The 13,618-nt window shown below is 44.5% G+C and overlaps 1 protein-coding gene across 1 annotated transcript in view; it reads right to left on the bottom strand.

The window, feature by feature from the left end:
• LRRC9 (leucine rich repeat containing 9) overlaps positions 1-13,618 on the bottom strand; it is a 640,455-nt gene that overhangs the window by 462,907 nt on the left and 163,930 nt on the right. The gene's annotated exons all lie outside the window — the stretch shown is intronic.

The raw sequence follows: 13,618 nt of genomic DNA on the forward strand, positions 1-13,618 counted from the left end.
TCGCTGCAGTCAAAGTTAATTTGTAAGCTAAACCTACTCCCCAATTATGCATGCATATCTCGCTGCCTCCATGACACTATAAACCGAGATCTCTGAAGCCTTCCATTTTCTTTCAGTAAACCAGGCTTGATCATGTTGTTGTCCGTCTGCCTCTATGTTCAAGATTAACAAAGTAATAATTTACTTGCCAACATTCTATTGCCAAAAAGAGGCAGGATTTCTTAGTTTTCAATAACGGTTCTAGTATAATGATGACGAATCAATACAATACTCCGGTTTGCCAAACAGCCACTTGCACCAAAAAGAGCAAGATAAGGCTTTTGTATGTATTCAGAAGATACTTACCTGTCATTCTCGGGAAGCTATGTCACTGGGGTAAACATACACCGGCATGTAAACTGTGGCAGACTATGAAATAGAAGGCTCTTTGCAGCTGATGTAGAGAAATAACAATTCCATATGATGAGAGCAGAATATGAGTTCACGATTATCACGTGTAAAAATCCCCATTGCTCTGAAGGTGAGTTAAGAGTCATGGTGGATGAAATCATAAAAGTAGAGCCGCAGCATACTCCTCTCATTAGGAAAATTGAAATATGGGACAGGATCGTCGACAGAGTGAATGCTGTAGGCACCACCCTGCGCCCAAAGGAGGACAATAGGAAGAGGTGGAAGGCCCTCAGGGGAAACGTCTGTTCCCTGGTCTCCAGGCACCAGCTACAGGCCAAGAAGACTGGCGGTGGCCCTCCCGTTGCCCCATTACAACTCTTTCCCTGGGAGGAGAAAGTCTTGGTCATCCTGCATCCGGAGGGCTTGACAGGCATACCTTGGGGAGTGGAGTCTGGTAAGTTACAACACAAAAAACTATGACAAAAACACAATGCCATGCATACTCACAGCTCACCTTTTGGCACTGTCTTGTTCATGTATCTCACTAACATTCAATACCCAGAGTATCTGAGTGTCAACACTGTCAATCTGGATTGTTGAACCCAACATTGTTACCAAGGTGTGTTAGACTTTTCATCCTTGGCGTGGTTTCACTTAACTTTTTGCCTCAGTTCCCCAGGTTGTTGATGTGTGCTGGACTCTGATTCTGCTGTTTTTGTTACTCTGGGCACTTTACCACTTCTAACCAGTGCTAACATGCAAGTGCTCCTTTACAAAATGTATATGTAATTGGTTTATCCATGATTGGCATATTTGGTTTACTAGTAAGTCCCTAGTAAAGTGCACTAGAGGTGCCAGGGCCTGTAAATCAAATGCTACTAGTGGGTCTGCAGCACTGGTTGTGCCACCCACATAAGTAGCTCTGTAATCATGTCTCAGACCTGCCACAGCAGTGTCTGTGTGTGCAGTTTTAACTGTAAATCCGACTTGGCAAGTGTACCCACTTGCCAGGCCTAAACCTTCTCTCTTCTTACACGTCAGACACCCCTAAGGTAGGCCCTAGGTAGCCCCAAGGGCAGGGTGCAGTATATTGTTCAGGTAGGACATAGAGTAATGTGTTTTATATGTCCTTACTGTGAAATATTGCTAAATTCGTTTTTCACCGTTGCAAGGCCTGTCCCTCTCATAGGTTAACATGGGGGCTACCTTTAAATCTGATTAAAGTGTAGATTCCCTTTGGGAGCGGATGGACGTGTGGCGTTTGGGGTCTCTGAGCTCACAATTCAAAAATACATCTTTTAGTAAAGTTGATTTTAAGATTGTGTGTTTGAAAATGCCACTTTTAGAAAGTGAGCATTTTCTTGCTGTGATTTGTGGAGCTATCCTGCAGTTGCTGCTTCTGCCAGAGTAAGAGGGCAAAGACTAGACTTTGTGTGCCTTCCATTTTGAGAAGAACTCTCCAAGGGCTTGATTTAGAGCTTGCCTCCTGTTGTATGAAGTCTCAGGGACAGCAAAGACTTCTCTCTGCCAGCACCTGGAGTCTCTGGAGAGACTCCTACTCTGCCCTGTGGTGCGCATCCAGTTCCTGGGACCCTGAAAGGAGAAGCTGGCAGCCTAAACAAAAGGAAATCCACGCCCAGAGTGCCGTGCGGGGAAAAGATTGACGCAACTCCGATCTGCGGCTGAAGAAACGATGCGCCGCCAGCCCCACGGCTAAGAAACTACGCTCGCCGGAAGCACGACCGAATAATCGAAGCACAGAGCATGAGAAACGACGCGCAGCATCGCTGACGGAGGCTGGGAGATCGCAACCCGCGCTGCGTGGTTTTCAGATCATCGTGCGGCTGGATTTCCGACTCAAGCACCACTGGGCATGTTCAGTTCACACATAGCTTTATTCGGTTACTTTCAACCACAAAAGCAAACAACCAACAATTGAATAAAAAAGAAAAAGAAGTTTAGTTTAAAAAAAAAAAAAAGGGATAAGAATAAAATAGAATAGCATATGTTCAGCCTTAAAACACATAAAATTACATTCCATCAAAAATGCACCTGGCCCCCTAATATCTATCATTTAAATTAAACATAGGGTTTTATTTCAGTCTTAGGTGCATAGTTAAAATTTAGCAGCTAAAACACTTTCCCTTTTTTTTTCCTTTTACAATTTGTTCCTCATCATCATTTTTCCCCAGGGAACTGATACGTATATGCCAAGCAGCTACAATATACTTACCAACCGCACAAGATAGAGAGAGGGAAGTATCCCTCATCATGATCCTCAGGGCAGCCATACAGTGTCTTATCCCCATATTTCTACACACAGGTCGTAACCACTTCCGTCGCGCAATCATATATGCAGGGCATATAAACATAAAATGTACAATAGATTCTGAAGTGTGATTACAACTAGGACAGGGATCAGATCTTGTAGTCAGACTCCGTATACTACCATAAGATTTAAGAGGCAGGCAACCATATCTGAACTGAATATATAAACTCTTACTTAATGGGTCAAGAATTGTATCCATAAATGGTTCCAAATACGGATACCATTTGAAATCAAAGAATTGTGAGGTCAATCTGCCGTGTGTTGAGCACATCAGGTAGTTTTCCCTGACATATATCCAATAAACAGTTTTCAAATGGTTCTTCTGATCCTTCCTTATACTTTCTGGATGGCTCCAAAACTCACTAAGACCCAATCTGTAAAACCATTTTGAGATGTGATTAAACAAAGGAATGGTAAGAACATTTGGTCTATCTAGAATGTCTTGAATAGACTCCTTATATGTAGATAGCTCAGGGGTAGTCCATACACGGACCCAGAAAAGCAATGGTCGTAGGGCAATTACATCTGAGATGCATGACAAGCCGAGGTCCCAGAACATTGGCAGCAGTGGGGTATTGCGAGGACAAGCCAAAGTTGACCTTACAAAGTTGTTTTCCCCCACTGCCAACTTGCCAGTGTTCAAGGACCCCCAGATTTCTGCCCCATAGACTGCAGCACTCTGTGCCTTAGCTCGGTAGATTTTAATGGTTGGAGTGATCACCCTCTCAGAGGTAGACTTGTGGAAGCGTAGAATAGCCCCAGATCTCTGGGCCAAAAGAGCTAAACTTTTATCGATTTGGGCCCCCCAATGCAGATTGTTGCTAATTCTCACCCCCCAATAATCTATGGAGCTTACCATGCCTAGGGGGGTTCCATTATAGAAAATTGAATATCTCTTAGTGGGGCCACAGCCCAGGGTCATAAGTTTAGTTTAGCTATGATTAAGTTCAAGTCCATAGTCACCACAAAACAAACTAAACTTATCCACAAGTACCTGGAGACCCATAGGAGTTCTGGAGATCAGGAGGGAATCGTCAGCAAATAGCAAAATTGGAATTTTGTGGTTATTCAAGGATGGAGCATCATTTTGACAGTTGGTAACAACTTGCACCACCTCGTTAATAAACAATGTGAATAGAGTTGGGGCAAGAACACAGCCCTGGTGCACTCCTCTCCTAATATCTATTTTGTCGGTGAGTTCCCCCCGATTGCCCCATCTAACTTGTGCAAATGTTTTTTCATGTAACCTTTGAATTAAGTGCACTAAATTTCCTGGGATACTGATTTTGTTTAGTACTCCCCATAGTTTCTCTCTTGGGACAAAGTCGAACGCAGATCTTAGATCTACAAAAGCAACATAGAGTTTTTGCTTAGATAGGGTGACATACTTCCAAAATAGTTATGGCAGCCTGAAGACTTGGTCCATGGTGTTAGTTTTAGGCCGAAAGCCGGCCTGTAAGGGGGATAGAATTTGATTATCCTGAATCCAGTCAGTAAGCCTATCTAAGACTTGCTTAGCAAACGTCTTCTGAAGGATATCGATAAGGCTGATTGGTCGATAATTTGCAGGTGAGCCTACATCACCCTTTTTATGAATCGGAATTATTTCTGCACCACGCCAAGAATCTGGAATAGGGCTACCAGCTGCTATTGCATTAGACAATAAGTTAATGTACCATGCCCATATCTTTGGTTCTGATTTAAACAGGTCCCCTGGAATCTTATCTGGACCAGGGGCTTTAGCTGGCCTCAGAGAATTAATTGCAGCTGTTGTTTCGGCTAAGGTAAAAACAATGCTCTCAGTTGAAGTCTTGGTAACAGCCCAACACTCATCATATCCAGGGACCTCCAGAGCTTGCGGTGCAGGAAGAGCATGAATTCCAGAAAAATAGGACACCCATCTTTCGGGCTGAATATACATGCCAATGTCATCATTACCCCTTTTTGAGCTGGAGGTCAACAGCCGCCAAAAGGAACTATCATCTTGATGTTTAACTGCTTCAAGCAGCTTCTGCCATATTTCATTGTCCCAGTCTTTTTTTGCTTGTTTCAGGGCATTGACATACCTACGTCGGGCCTCTTTAATAACCTCTTGGGTAGAGTTTTTTACAGCCTAGTTTAAATTAGATCTTGCTCGCACACAATCCTGATTGTACCAATCCCTACGAGGGATGTCAACAGGTCTCGATTTAGAAGGGAATTCCCTATAGAGGATACCCTGTAGGGAATCCACCAATTTATTGTGGATAGTCATAATAGGAATATCAGAGACTTCTTGTTCCTCGTAATCTACAAAAAGTTTTAAAAATGATGAGTATATTTCCCTAATCAAGTACGAGTTGGATTCAACCTTCGGCCAACAAACCCGAGAACGTCTATGATTCAGGTAAGGGAGTGGGACGTTAGTGATCGTTGTGTGATGGACTCTTAAAAATGCATGGTTGGTCAGAACAAGGCACAAGGGATTATGATCACTATCCAGGCGAGGTAATACTTCCATGTCCAGTGAACTTGACCATAGTCTAATGTCCACCAGAATATAATCAATAGTACTAAAGGAAAGCCCTCGCTTGAAAGTAATAGCTCGCTCAGGATCTGATTTAGTGCGGGCATTACATTCTCTCAGGCCATATTTCAGACAAAGGGAAGACAATTGAGATGCAACACGGGAAGCTGGCAGAGACGCCATTTCCTTGGATTGGGGAATACCCCAATATTCGTCCTCCTCAGTAGTCAGATTGCTGATGGTATTGTCCAACACAAAAGAGCAATTAAAGTCACCAGCTATAATCAGAAAATCTGAAGGGTCCAAAAGCTCTATATAATCCGTCAGCTGGGTGAGAACAATTGATTCTGACCCACGGGGAACGGATCTTGCATAAGTGTTCAGAACTATCATCCTAAATCTGGGTCGGAATGTGAGTTGCACACCCAGCAGATCATAGGAATTAAACTTTATCATAGAGTGGTCACATTCTAGCTTGTTGTTCAATAAAATCATTAACCCTCCTATCTGTCTTCCAAAGCCACCAGAGGCAGGTTGGGCAGCAGAAAAATAGGTTGTAAAGCCTTGAATGGATATCTGTTCTGCAGTCCAAGTTTCCTGAAAAAGACAGATATCTTGTTTATTAACAAGGCTTACCCAATCCGGGTCACCCAACTTTTACTTAATTCCTGCAACATTCCAAGATATAATATTGATTTTGGGAGGCGTAGATATTAACTTAGTTCTCAATAGAGAGGCAGTGGATGGAGTCCCTGTAGATTGGCACTCATCGTTTACTGTTTTAGGAAGTACTGTGCAGGGGGCAATCAGTCAGTCCAGTTCAGAATGTAAGGGGGAAGGGTTCTCAGATTTAGATGTTAAAGAGTTGTCTAAAGAAGGAATAACCCCAGCTACAATAGTTCCAGATGTACAGCATCCTCTGCATGACATGACCCCAGGCGGCTGACTACTAAGTCTAAGGTTCGATTTCCTACCTGAACTTAATGTACCTGTCCGTGTGTCAAAGGCCAGGAGATCATTGACTAGATTACTATCATTAAAAAGAATCGAAATATAATCAAATTCCGACCCTAGCTGATTATATCTATGGACTGGGCATGTAAAAACAACGCAAGGCCTGCCTGGACCCGAGAGTGCTGACCGGATCGACGCATCGCTCTCCTGCAGAGAGAAGAAACTGCACGCCCCAACCCGGCGAAAGGAGAAACGACGCAAGGTCCCGCTTGCAAGTGGAATCAACGCACCGCAAGCCCTTTTTGACACGCACTCACCCGTGCTGGGTTATTTTTGATGCATCCAAGGTACATGTTCACGCTAACAGTGTTAGTGTGTGTTTGAAACTACTTAAAGACTCTTTTTGATTTTTAATTGATAACTGGACTTGTGTAATGTTGATTTTTGTCATTTTGGTCTTGTTCTGTTTAGATAAATATTTCCTATTTTTCTAAACCTGTGTTGTGTCATTTTGTAGTGTTTTCATTAAGTTACTGTGTGTTGGTACAAATACTTTACACCTAGCACTCTGAAGTTAAGCCTACTGCTCTGCCAAGCTACCAAGGGGGTAAGCAGGGGTTAGCTGGGGGTGATTCTCTTTTACCCTGACTAGAGTGAGGGTCCTTGCTTGAACAGGGGGTAACCTGCCTGTCAACCAAAGACCCCATTTCTAACAAGGCCCATCACATGCCATATGTCCAAATGGCGCCTGGAAAACTTAGAATATCAAAAACACAATCCATGTTAAGTCTCAAAATGTAAATGTATGCTCAAACCTAAATGCAGTCTGCATACAAATATGTAATAAACAACAGTTTACAAGTGTTGGGGAGTAGAGAGAGTGGCCTGACTGCAACTCCCACCAGGCCCTGTTTCAATAACTCGAACCACCAGCCCAGTGTTCTTGTGTCCAAAGGCCCCTGTTTGTAAAATCCCAAATGAAGTTAACTCACCTGGGAGGATAACATTTGTATAGTGCGTGTAGTGGAGAGAGAGACCTGATTGCAACTCCCAGCAGGCCCTGTTTCAGGAACTCCAACCACCAGCCCAGTGTTACCTTGTCCAAAGACCCCTGTTTGTCAAATCCCAAATTAAGTTTACTCACCTGGGAGTGATCAAGCTCAAATCAGAGATGGGTCTGTCCACCTAGCTCCATCTTGACCTGCTAACCCAAGATGAAACTACTGAGGACAGGAATGACACCTTACCCAGTGTGTATGACAAGCATTCCTAAGGCCTCAAGATGCATCACCAGATTGGTAGCCGCAGACAACACATTGACACAGCACTGTGCACATGATAATTCCTGTCACGTATAAACTTCCTCGGACTGCCTGCATTCCACTCAACTAGGCCTCAAAATGGTCAAAGCCTTATATTGCCTTTCTACTGTGTTGACTGCACTGGTGGTAAAATGTCATTTTTAGGCCATCCTCCAAAGTGCAACTGATCTGCACATCTCATCAGCTGTTTGAGTCAAATTGGGTTGGCATGCTTTACACACGTCAGGTCAAATCACCCAATACCATGGTTACTTGGCACAACTGGATTAACTACAGCTTAACTTTGTCCAAGGTCTCTGCTTACTGTAACACTAAACCTTTGGAGGTAGATGTCAAAACATAACCAGTAACAATGTATATTTTACATCAATAGGTGGATGATCATCCAAAGTACTTGTTCAGGACGGGATATGTTTCATGTACACAGTGTCCACCTCAGGATTACAACCATCCCACACAAACACATACATACAAGCACCTGGTCAAAGTAAACATTTTATTACAGTGTTCAGCACATAGGCTGTCAACATGTCTGACCTATTTGAAATCATAAATGATTGACTCATACTGAGTAAATGAACATATTTACAGGTACAGACCTCCAGGCCATGGAAGGAAGGGATTTGTCAGACACTGTCCTGTAGACTAGGCACAGATAGAAATGGTTGATGTTACCAGCTTGAGCCTTATCACATACCACAAAAAAGTAATTCAACATCACATAATCCAAGATACAGACTGATGGTAGTACAACAGTCCCTCATCACAGGGAATCATAATCCAATGCTCATGCATCTGGTGGTATGAAACAAACATATGTCAGTGTTGTGGCACAGGCACTGTGGCCTACAATGATGAAACACATCTACAGCCATATATAGGTCATACAAAAAGAGCGTTTAGCCAATGAGAAGGGAAAATGACTTGGTCGTGGTCTGGGACTACATATTTTATACCTGATGACACACATGCTGTATCAGGCCCACCACATCACACAACACAATGAGCTCTTCTGACCTTACACCCAAACACTGTGCAAGCTGTCTTGGCACAGGTCTCATACACCCAAACTCTGCGACCTACATTACCTGGAACAATCCATGTCCACTTCGTATGTCATAAAAGCATCACATACCTGCCAATGGCACAACTCTGAAATGGTCACATGAGGATGTCATGTTGATGGTACCTGTACAACAAACAAAACAAGGAGTATAGGCTTGAAACCATACAGATGACACAAGTCACATTGCAAGCATCTGGAAACCAAAGTACATTCCAAGGAAACTGACAGACAAAGCAACAGCATCAGTGGATGTGTAAAAAGCTATCTAATCAATCAGCCTTTGGCTGTTTATTGCAGAGTATCAGATCCCTAGCTGTTTCCAAAACACTCAACTCCAAATTCTCACAACTACAGTTCATTGTACAGTCACAGTCATAACATCACATGACATACTTACACTCATGAGAAGTAGCTGTGGATGAGATTTTCTCGCAAGTCACTTCCTTCCTCTTTATCACTGTCACCCTCATTTGACATGTTAGGATTCTCACCTGGTGGCACTGCAGGCTCCTCCTCCTCTGGGATGTACGGGTTAGTCCTCTTCACGGTGATGTTGTGGAGCATGCAGCATGCCACAGTGATCTGACAACACTTTCCCAGGTGAGTAGAGGAGGGCTCTACCAGTCCTGTCCTGGCAGTGAAATCTGGCCTTCAGGAGCCCAAAAGCCCACTCCACTGGCTGCCATGTTCTTCCATGGGCCTCAATGAAGTGGACTTCCCCTGGCATAGTTGGATTCCTCAGCGGCATCAACAACCAAGGACGGTCTGGATATGCTGTGTCTCCTGTTAAGGAATGGGACATTAGTGAAACAATGAGTCACTCAATTCACGACTGTAGCACCTGATATTGCTCACACACAATTAGGACAGACATGACTTACCAACCAGCCAGGCCCTCTCTGGTTGCAGTTGTGACATCAGCTAGGGTATGGTGATGTTCTGCATTATGAAGGAATCATAGGCAGATCCTGGATAACGGGCACACACATGTGAGATGTAGAGATCCACCAAACCGTCAACTTGCACATTAATGGAATGGAAGTTCTTTCTGTTGCAATAGACTTGTCCAGTGGCCTGCAATGGCACCAAGCCAACATGTGAACCATTGAACGCCCTCACCATAGAAGTCAGCCTTCACATTGGCTAAATCTGTACATCGAGGGAACCTGATATAGATGTGAATATGTTTCAACATTGCTGAGAGGAAATCCTTCAACACGAGACTTAACATATATTGGGACATACCAGCAGATAGGGATACTGTATGTTGGAAAGACCCATTGGCCAGGAAGTGCAATACTGACATGACTTGTACAATGGGTGGTATGCAGGTTGGATTACTGTTAGCTGGCATCAGATCTGGCTCCAACTGACAGCATAAGTGCACTACTGATTGCCTATTCAGACAGTATAATTGGATGACGTGCCATTCCTCCATGTTCTGAAGGTCTGGCAGTGGACAGTAGACAGGAGGTTTTCTCCCAATGTGCCTATGTGTAACAAGACATGATTTATTTATCTACAGCAACATATATGCCTGCCAACAATATCATATGACAAAGCATTCTTGACTGGATAGACATGACACCTAGTGTATATCACAGCTAGTAACTACAAGATGGTCCAATGTGAGCCCCATGGTTGTCAACATATCCGTTCACACCATGGAATCGGGAGACACCCAACTCTCTGTTACACATTCCCCCCCCCCCCCCCCCGAAATAAGACTGCATTTTCCGACCGCCAAAAATACCATCAGCGGTGGTGGACTGTGCACCTCCTTCATATGCCATCTGTGCCCTGCAACACACCTTCACTGGTGGTTGTATAGTGGGACCTACACAACAAGACACATTTAGGATGTTTCTAATGATGTGAAACTTACATTGTTTTTGTGACGTATTTTACAGGGCCATATACAGCATTCAAGCCACCAAAATGGCGGGTGCCTGAACAGCTCCACTGGACATCAGGAACCACCTGTGTCCAGCGGTGGAAGTAATTTGCGCAGTAGGCGGATCCATCCGCGGCAGTCACAGACGTAGGCTAACACTGTTGCCTGTGGTGGTCGCGGCACAATGGCTGTGTCCGTCAGCGGTGATGCAAGACATGTGTATGCCGTGTCTTGCAGAATCAGTCCATTGACTCCAGACACTGCAACGTCTCCACTTCAGCTGGTGTGTGTCGCCTCTGGGAGAAATCATGCCACCTCCAGCAGGTGAATGGGCCCCTGCCTTCTCTCCAGAGGAGCTGGAGAGGCTTGTGAGTGAAGTTCCTCCCCTGTATGGACAGCTCTATGGCTCACCAGAGTAGGTAAGTACCTCAGTGGCACAATTGACTCTGTTCAACCAAATCCTTTCCCTCCTCACAGGCTACAATGTGCCCCTGTGTACTAGTCAGACAACTTGTGTGCCTGTTGTTGCAGTCTGTGTTGTATCAATGGGATGTACATGGTGCAGGTATTGGTGACCAGTACTATCAAAGTTGTGTTCATTCACATGGTGTTGTTTGATGTTTTATGGGGTCCTAGATCCTCCTTGTGTTGGATGCACATGACTGGGCAAGGAGACTGTAATGCCACACAATAACATTTCTTTGTTTATGATAGGTGTAAATCTAAGACAACATGTATGTGCATGACAGCATGAGCTGTGTATGCATCTTGTCTGATTCATTTAAGGATCTTGTAAGCAATGTGTATTGTGCCACGGATCTTTCACCCCACATCTGGCCTTGCCAAACTGGTGTCTGGAAGGCATATCATGAGTCACTGTGCCCTTCAGGTTGCCCCACAAGCCACAATACTGATGGCCACATGATGTACTGTGTTGCATGGACGTGATGAAAATGTGAGTGTCATGTAGGTTCTGTATGCTCGACCTGCAGAGACCAGAACCTGACAAATGTATGTCCCAGTATGGGACATAGTCCAGGCTGTGGGAGAGACACTCTTGCAATGCAATTGTGGCAGTGTGCCCTCTCCCAGTACACCGGCAGATCCTGGCATATGGTCAACATGAGGCTCTAGTTGCAGCACATGCCCTAAATGCCTCAGTCCATTGACTAGATTAGGAATTTGTAGAGAGGTAAATCCCAGAGCTAGTTCATATGTGCAAATTGTATAATTGACAATGTGTGTCTTTGACTCATGACAGGTCCCTTACTCCCACAGCTTTGTTGTCACCTTCACAGAAGTCATATTTGTCCTGTGCAGGCTTATTACACAAATGGAAGACTCACAGTGCAGACAATGTGTAGAGTCCGGGGAGGCCATGACATGTGACTCTATAGCTTGGTTACACAGCAGATATTGTACAATGAAAACCTTTGTATGTTGGATGCCATCTCTGTAGTTTAGACATATATGTCCAAATGAGTATTCTGTGGTACAGGTAAATACTACAGAAACTTACCCTGAAGTGGCATGAATTTTCATTTGGTAGGCCACATATCCACAAATGCACAGGGAAGACAATTTCTGTACCCACCATGCCTGCCCCTTCATTGTCACTCGGGTGTAAGAGTGAAGTCTGTATTACGGGAGTTGCCTGTAGGGACTGTATGCAGTGAATAAATTTTGCAGAGCGTAAATGGGTTGGTTCAGTCAGGACTAAGGAGTTTACCCTTCAGAAGCCGTATTAGTGTGTAGTGTTTCATTGTGGCTCACATCACAGGACATGTTGCTGGAGCCTGGGCTACCTGATGTGTGTAGGCTGGCTTAGTCATTGTAGGCCGTGAGCAGGGTAGTGGGGAAGTCTGCAGACGGATACAAAAGTGTGTAGTCATGTCCCTGTACTTACTGGCATGTGTGGTCTACACTTGTAGTGTGTTGACAAACTGACCATTTTTGCTTGGTGTATCTGACGTGTGTGACACAACCCTTTGCCAAAAACCTGTGACTTTAGTTGCTTGATTTGTCTCCTGCATCCATACACGTAAATGCTTAGCAGAAGAAGGAAATTTGGGGAGCCATCGCCTGGAAGTTGCGGACCCTGGGGGTCCACAGCCGGCAGAGCGCCCACTGTTGCAAGAGGTGGGAGGTCCTGAGACGCTGGGCCCATAAGATCTGAAACGTCCAACCGGGGCTGTCTTCCCAACGTGGGCAGGGTGCACGTCGGACCATGTTCTGCATCCTGTCGGTGGCACCTTGATGGGTGTTTGAGGAGAGCACAGCCGCCACAAGGGGGTGAGTACAGGGCATATTTCTGCCTGACACACTGCCATATCGATGCGTTAGGTTACAACATCTCCCCCCGACGATTAGGGGTGGGCCATGTTTGGCAGAGTAGATGAGTAACTGTTTGTGTGCCTATTTGCCCAGGGACCTAGGACACAATTAGGTACAATCCACAAACAATTTGCTCTCCAGGGACAACAAATGGATGTCTACATTGATCAATTAAGTAATGTTTGTTGTTGTTGTTGTGGATGTAAATTCTATGCTACAGACCACTACTCCTCAGTGTTAGAGGCCAAAGAAAAAGCAGTGGTGGATCACTGTCCTCAGCCACGTGTCTAGTCAAATGAGTAAATTGGCATCTGCCCCCCAGAGGTCACCTGTCTTTAGTGTGTGATGAGTGCTGGTGCCTCACTACTGTCTGTCATGTGAAGGTGGCCATCAGAGATGTGGCAGAGCATACCTTGTTCTTTGGGTGCAGCTACAGATCAGGACTTTCCATTGACATGATTTATGTACCATCAATATTGCCAACATTCCTTGTATGGTCTACCTGTATTTATGGGATGATTTCTGTATTCCCTCACATATATGTGCATGCTGATCTGTGTTTGGAATAGGACATTTGCAATAAGGCTATTTTTATGTGGTGCCTCAGACAGGAGTGTGTCACCATTGATTGTTGGCTCACACATAGCCTCACCCATCATATCATGTCATTTGGCATGTACAACTGCAGTAGCAATGAGAACATAACGGATAGGACTAGAGTTTTTACACACAATGTGCATTTCCATGGCACTCATGTGGCATCATGAGGAAAAGTGAACTGCACATGTGTAATCGGGAAGGTTCGTTACTTGACTGTTGGCAT

This window comes from Pleurodeles waltl, chromosome 9, assembly GCF_031143425.1.
Source record: "Pleurodeles waltl isolate 20211129_DDA chromosome 9, aPleWal1.hap1.20221129, whole genome shotgun sequence".
Classification (NCBI taxonomy): domain Eukaryota; kingdom Metazoa; phylum Chordata; class Amphibia; order Caudata; family Salamandridae; genus Pleurodeles; species Pleurodeles waltl.